Source organism: Triticum aestivum, chromosome 7B, assembly GCF_018294505.1.
Source record: "Triticum aestivum cultivar Chinese Spring chromosome 7B, IWGSC CS RefSeq v2.1, whole genome shotgun sequence".
Taxonomy (NCBI): domain Eukaryota; kingdom Viridiplantae; phylum Streptophyta; class Magnoliopsida; order Poales; family Poaceae; genus Triticum; species Triticum aestivum.
Genome location: NC_057813.1, coordinates 423209875 through 423215987, shown reverse-complemented (window position 1 = coordinate 423215987; position 6113 = coordinate 423209875).

The window sequence follows — 6113 nt, the reverse complement described above, 5'->3', positions numbered from 1 at the left end:
CTTCACGGTCCAACAGTCCGGCCAATGTATATAGTCCAGCTGTCGGGATACCCCCTAATCCAGGACTCCCTCACCCACCCCCCTAGGGCGCGCCCTCCTGCCTCGTGGCCACCTCGGCTGCTTCTTGACGTCCACTCCAAGTCTCCTGGATTGCGTTTGTTCCAAAAAGATTGCTCCCGAAGGTTTCATTCCGTTTGGACTCCGTTTGATATTCCTTTTCTTCGAAACACTGAAATAGGCAAAAAACAGCAATTTGGGCTGGGCCTCCGGTTAGTAGGTTAGTCCCAAAAATGATATAAAAGTGTAAAGTAAAGCCCATAAACATCCAAAACGGGTAATATAATATCATGGAACAATCAAAAATTATAGATACGTTGGAGACGTATCAAGCCTATTGAGGTAGCTTGCATAGAACTCACCGCCCCTCAAGAGCCCTCCTGAGGAGGCCACTTCCTTCGGGGGTCTTGGCGTTGTCCGCCTCGCGAGGCTTGGCCCCTCGCGAGGGTCTTATGGTGCTGGTGTTGATACCGGGCCGTACCAGGCCGTCGATGGAGTCACGCGGTGGGCCACAGGATGGCAGGGCTGGATACCCTCGAATCCAGGACGCCGACACATGCCTACATTACATTGCTGAAGGAGCTAGTTCTGAGTCGCCATAGGTTATGACTGTTACATGATGAATATTATCCAACGTTACCACTGATCCAATGCCTACGAGCTTTTCACATATTGTTTCTTACTAAGTTACTCCTGTTGTTGCTACTATCACAATTGCTACAAAAACAACTATTACGGTTACTATCATTGCTACTACTATCAAAGTACCTACTACTGTGCTACTGATTACTCTACTGCAGATATTTAGTCTCTAGGTGTGGTTGAATTGACAGCTGCTATGTCTTGAGCTTGCGTTGGTTTTCCTTGAAGAGGAAAGGGTGATGCAACAATACTAGCGTAAGTATTTCCCTCTGTTTTTGAGAACCACAGTATCAGTCCAGTAGGAGGATCCTCAAAAGTCCCACGCACCTACACAAACAAACAAGAACTCACAACCAACACAATAAAGGGGTTGTCAATCCCTTCACGGCCACTTGCGAAAGTGAGATCTGATAGAGTAATATGATAAGATAAATATATTTTTGGTATTTTTATGATATAGATTGGAAAAGTAAAGATGCAAATAAAAGTAGATCGAAAGCTTATATGATAAGAGATAGACCTGAGGCCATAGGTTTCACTAGTGGCTTCTCTCAAGATAGCATAAGTATTACGATGGGTGAACAAATTACTATCGAGCAATTGATAGAAAAGCGAATAATTATGAGATTATCTAGGCATGATCATGTATATAGGCATCACGTCCGTGACAAGTAGATAGACTCCTGCCTGCATCTACTACTATTACTCCACACATCGACCGCTATCCCGCATGCATCTAGAGTATTAAGTTCATAAAGAACAGAGTAACACATTAAGAAAGATGACATGATTTAGAGGGATAAACTCATGCAATATGAAATAAACCCCATATTTTATCCTTGATGGCAACAATACAATACGTGCCTTGCTGCCCCTACTATCGCTGGGAAAGGACACCGCAAGATTGAACCCAAAGCTAAGCACTTCTCCCATTGCAAGAAAGATCAATCTAGTAGGCCAAACCAAACTGATAATTCGAAGAGACTTGCAAAGATAACTTAATCACACATAAAAGAATTCAGAGGAGATTCAAATATTTCTCATAGATAAACTTGATCATAAACCCACAATTCATCGGATCTCGACAAACACACCGCAAAAAGAGTTACATTGAATAGATCTCCAAGAAGATCAAGGAGAACTTTGTATTGAGATTCAAAGAGAGAGAAGAAGCCATCTAGCTAATAACTATGGACCGAACGTCTATGGTAAACTACTCACAACTCATCGGAAGGGCCTTGGAGATGATGTAGAGGCCCTCCGTGATCGATTCCCCCTCCGACGGAGCACCGACGAAAGCTCCAAGATCAGATCTCACGGATACAGAAGGTTACGGTGGTGGAAATAGTTTTTCTTGGTCGCTTCTGATGTTTTTGGGGTACATGGGTATATATAGGAGGAAGAAGTAGGTCGGTGGACGCTCGAGGGGTCCATGAGGGTGGGGCGCACCCACCTGTAGGGGGCGCGCCGGGCACCCTCGTGGCCACCTCGCTTGTTTCTTGAATTCCACTCCAAGTCCTCTGGATCACGTTTGTTCCAAAAAGATCGCTCCCGAAGGTTTCATTCCGTTTGGACTCCGTTTGATATTCCTTTCCCTTGAAATGCTAAAATAGGCAAAAAAACATCAATTCGGGCTAGGCCTCCGGTTAGTAGGTTAGTCCAAAAAATGATATAAAAGTGTAAAGTAAAGCCCATAAACATCCAAAATGGGTAATATAATAGCATGGAACAATCAAAAATTATAGATACGTTGGAGACATATCAACAGTTCAACTTCTAATACTTACAAGTATTCTTTGGCTCTCCTTGTGTGAAATCAATAAATTTTGGTTGAATACTCTACCCTCAAAAACTATTGCGATCACCTATACTTGTGGGTTATCAGCAATCCCTTCACCACTGGCATCATCATCGTCATCACCGGAGTTGTACTCTTCGTGCACCACCAACCGCTTTTGTAGCACCTTCTTTGTGAAGTTGTTCTTGTTGGGTAAGGACTTGGCCTTGTCTTTGTGAATGAGCTTGCCTCCATTGTCTTCCCTCTTCTCATAAGGGCAATCCACAACACAGTGACTCACATTGCCACATTTGTAGCAAGTCCTCACACGTTACTTACCCTTGGAGCCACTTGAGTTATTCTTGGAGCAGTTGGGCTTGGAGTTTCTCTTGTTGCCAGAAATTGCGTTGACACAAGAGCCATGTGCTCGTGGTAAGCATATTTGGTGTCTTCGGGGAAACACTCATCTTCATCCTCTTAATTGCCTTGGCCTTCAAAGCAAGGTTGGGCTTCTTTGACCATTGAACATGAGCTAGAGCGTTGTTGGCGGTCTTGTTCGAGATGTTCATTACAACGAACTCATCCAATACTTCACTTGAAGACAATGTGTGGAAGTCCAGTCTTTGACAGATCACAGAGGACATACTTTTGTTGAACGGCATGATGGCCTTGAGGAAATTGCACTTGACTCAATTGGCATTCATGTCATTGATCCCATGGTTTCAGAGTGAGACCGCAAGAATAGTCAATCTCCGATAAAGCTCACGAGGATCTTCATCTTCATTTATCACAGACTCATCGGCTTCATCAAGCACAACCTCAAAGTTGGAGCGCTGAATGCCCGAGCTTCCTTTGAACAAGGAGTTGATGTGCGCCCAAGCATCTTTGACAATTGTGAAGGGGTGCAAGTTGTGAAGCTCTTCGGGATGCATTGCGGCTTGAAGAATGAACAAGGTAGAGTGATTGAGTTGATTGTCCACTTCTTCTCTTGGGGTCATGTTGTATAGATCATGCGGTAGAAGCCTTGCTCAATAACTCTCCAAAGTTGTGTTGAGCTGTGAGTCAAATGAGACTTGATACGAAAAAACCAATTAGGAAAGTTATTCAAATCAAGCTTGGTTGGAGGACCATGAGAGTTAATACGAGGTGAGTGTCAATGTGAGATCCGGCAACCTCGGGGTAGGGGGTCCCGATCTGTGGATCTCAGATTGATGGTAACAGGAACAGGGGAGATAATGCTTACCCAGGTTTGGGCCCTCTTAATGGAGGTAAAACCCTATGTTATGCTCTTGTTTATATTGATGGAGATGTATCAAGTACAGAGTTGATCTACCTTGAGATTGTGAGTTGTGTTCTACTCTAGGGCTAGGTGAATGTAATTGTGACTCGATCCCCTCTATGGGCTAAACCCCATGGCTTATATACATGCCAGGTAGGGTATCTAGGGTTACATGGTCGGTATCCAGAGGATCACATGGAGGCGGCAGCGAATATGTTGGAGTATACGTGAAGTCTTCGGCTGGTACAGTCTTGATCTCATCTAGGCGTACAACTTCCGAAGTCTTCCTTAATGGGAACGTAGGTCCACTGGCCTAGCACAAGGACTATGGGCTAGCTAGGTTAGTACCCCTTAGTCCAAGACACCGTAAATAGCCCCTAAAATGGTCTTCGGCACCGAGAACGATATTCTTGAACTTCGGTTCTGGACTCTTGGCTCAACAGATGAGTTCCTTCTCGGCATCCTTTTTAGCCCGGTTGCAAAGTCTTCGGTCATATGGAAAGTTCTGCTCGAGGTCCCGTCCCACAATATGTGGCACAAAATCCCTGTCCTCGATTGTTGTGCACCTTTTGGAAAGCGGGCCGTTTTATGATGAAAAGACGAAGCGTCAGCCCTTCTTATTTATAACCACATAGTGAAGGGCTAAAACAGTAGTAGATAGCGCTAATAAGCAGTTCATTTAGCATCGACGGCCCTGCCACACACATACTTCTAAATGAGGTCGATGACGATCATCCTCCTCAACTCATGGCGCCGGGTGTTCCTGCAGGTGACTAAGATAGCCTGTCCAACCTGGAAATTCTTGTGAGCAAGGAAGTTGTTCCACCCCGCGGCACTAAAGATATTGCGACCGTTCGTGTCCACTGCGTAAGCATAGTTGGCGATGGAGCCCCTTGCGGTAAGGAGTAGTCTAGCAATGCCCGCTTCATCTGGCTCGATGCCATAGCTCTCACTTAGCCTCTTGGGTAATTTCTAAAAAAACATATATGATAAATGAGCATCTCACGTTACAACACTAAGAGCATATCACATTGCTACACTAAGCGTATCACAACATTACTACACTAAGCATATGATGCATCACACATTACTACCACTACTGCAGGATGCTGCTAACGCAACACTACAATCAGAGACCCTTCGACGAAACTATGTGTGATGCATTAATCACAAATGATGATGTGAAAAACCCATCAAAAAAGATAAAAAAACATTTGCGATGGTGGATACATCAAACACAGTTCAGATTTTACATGCGTGTGTGATGCGGGGCATACGGTTGATCCATACGAACTGTTTGCGATGAGACAGAACAACAGAAACGGGCAGCAAGATCAAGGTGTGTGCGATATATGACATACAGTTCACCCTGATAAACTATTTGTGATGAGGAAAAACAATAGAAATGGGATGCCAGATGAAGGTGTGTGTGATATACGACATACAGTTCACTTGGATGAACTATTTGTGAATAGGAAATACAAAAGAAACGGTCATCCAGATGAAGGTGTGTGCAATAAATTCTTCAAAAAAAAGGTGTGTGCAATATACGGCATATAGTTCACTCGGATGAACTGTTTGTGTTGAGCCAAGAGAACAGAAACGGTTCAACTTGACAGGTAGTGTGTGATACGCAACAAACAGGTCTGTAATCGGAAATGTGTTGTAAGCAAACGATTGCTAGTATACAATTGTGAGTGATTGATGAAATCATCACCGACGGGTTCCTTTGTTTAATCTGTGTGTGATGTGATTTGCTCTGTCTACAGAACATCAACATATATACTTATAAGAACAGCATTGTATAACCAAATTAAGCATACAATTACATAAGTGACTACATACATAACATTTCCACACACCAAAGTAAGCAATTACATGCATACTAAACTAGGATAAACGAGCATCTAATCATCTACATCTTGTTGCGATGACGCTTGCCATTGCTCTGCTTCCAGCTGGATCCCTGCCCGTTTTGGGGAAGAGGCACTTCCTCATGTCAACAATCCACCTGTACATCTCGTAGCTCATGTACGCCTCCTTGGCCGTGTACACGACGTGAGCTTTGTCGAGTTTCTCCATCCAGGCCGAGTGCCAGGCACGCTTGTCCTTGTTGCAGGAATCCTTCATGTCTTTGTAGTAGGGGTCGATGATGGCCTCGGCGAGATGAACTAGTGAGTCCTTCTCATGCTCCTTGCAGCCCCAGATCTTGTATTGGCCCTGGATGTCGACAAGATTCTGGCAGGCGATGCTCGAATTCTTGAGCACCTTTACATCGTTGGTGATATCCACCGTAGTGAACGTGTAGTGAGGGCTGTCGACAAAACTGGCGAACCGCTCGCAAGGCCTTGTGGCCAG